This window comes from Scyliorhinus torazame, unplaced genomic scaffold, assembly GCF_047496885.1.
Source record: "Scyliorhinus torazame isolate Kashiwa2021f unplaced genomic scaffold, sScyTor2.1 scaffold_1254, whole genome shotgun sequence".
Lineage (NCBI taxonomy): Eukaryota > Metazoa > Chordata > Chondrichthyes > Carcharhiniformes > Scyliorhinidae > Scyliorhinus > Scyliorhinus torazame.
This window is the reverse complement of record NW_027308981.1, coordinates 30,683-32,207: the sequence shown is the minus strand read 5'-3', so window position 1 is coordinate 32,207 and position 1,525 is coordinate 30,683.

Sequence of the window (1,525 nt, the reverse complement as noted above, 5' to 3'; positions counted from 1 at the left end):
CAGGGTTGGGGGAGTGGTGTGTGTAACACTGGGGGACAGGGTTGGGGGAGGGGTGTGTGTAACACTGGGGGACAGTGTTGGGGGAGGGGTGTGTGTAACACTGGGGGACAGGGTTGGGGGAGGGGTGTGTGTAACACTGGGGGACAGGGTTGGGGAGGGGTGTGTGTAACACTGGGGACAGGGTTGGGGAGGGGTGTGTGTAACACTGGGGGACAGGGTTGGGGGAGGGGTGTGTGTAACACTGGGGGACGGTTGGGGGAGGGGCGTGTAACACTGGGGGACAGTGTTGGGGAAGGGGTGTGTGTAACACTGGGGGGCAGGTTTGGGGGAGGGGTGTGTAACACTGGGGGACAGTGTTGGGGAAGGGGTGTGTGTAACACTGGGGGGCAGGTTTGGGGAGGGGTGTGTGTAACACTGGGGGACGGTTGGGGGAGGGGGGTGTAACACTGGGGGACAGTGTTGGGGAGGGGTGTGTAACACTGGGGGACAGTGTTGGGGGAGGGGTGTGTGTAACACTGGGGGACAGGGTTGGGGGAGGGGTGTGTGAACACTGGGGGACAGGGTTGGGGGAGGGGTGTGTGTAACACTGGGGGACAGTGTTGGGGAGGGGTGTGTGTAACACTGGGGGACAGTGTTGGGGGAGGGGTGTGTGTAACACTGGGGGACAGGGTTGGGGGAGGGGTGTGTGTAACACTGGGGGACAGGGTTGGGGGAGGGGTGTGTGTAACACTGGGGGACAGTGTTGGGGGAGGGGTGTGTGTAACACTGGGGGACGGTTGGGGGAGGGGTGTGTAACACTGGGGGACAGGGTTGGGGGAGGGGTGTGTGTAACACTGGGGACAGGGTTGGGGAGGGGTGTGTGTAACACTGGGGGACAGTGTTGGGGGAGGGGTGTGTAACACTGGGGGACAGTGTTGGGGGTGGGGTGTGTGTAACACTGGGGGACAGGGTTGGGGAGGGGTGTGTGTGTAACACTGGGGGACGGTTGGGGGAGGGGTGTGTAACACTGGGGGACAGGGTTGGGGAGGGGTGTGTGTGTAACACTGGGGAACAGGGTTGGTGAGGGGTGTGTGTGTAACACTGGGGGACGGTTGGGGGAGGGGTGTGTAACACTGGGGGACAGGGTTGGGGAGGGGTGTGTGTGTAACACTGGGGGACAGGGTTGGGGAGGGGTGTGTGTGTAACACTGGGGAACAGGGTTGGTGAGGGGTGTGTGTAACACTGGGGGGCAGGGTTGGGGGAGGGGTGTGTGTAACACTGGGGGACAGTGTTGGGGAGGGGTGTGTGTAACACTGGGGACGGTTGGGGGAGGGGTGTGTAACACTGGGGGACGGGGTTGGGGGAGGGGTGTGTGTAACACTGGGGGACAGTGTTGGGGAGGGGTGTGTGTAACACTGGGGGACGGTTGGGGGAGGGGTGTGTGTGTAACACTGGGGGAAGTTGCGTCAAGGTGTCTGTCTGCTGGATCTAGTTGTGTGTCGATCCCAGCCTGAGTGAACCTCCTTCTCCTTTGGTGCATTATCAG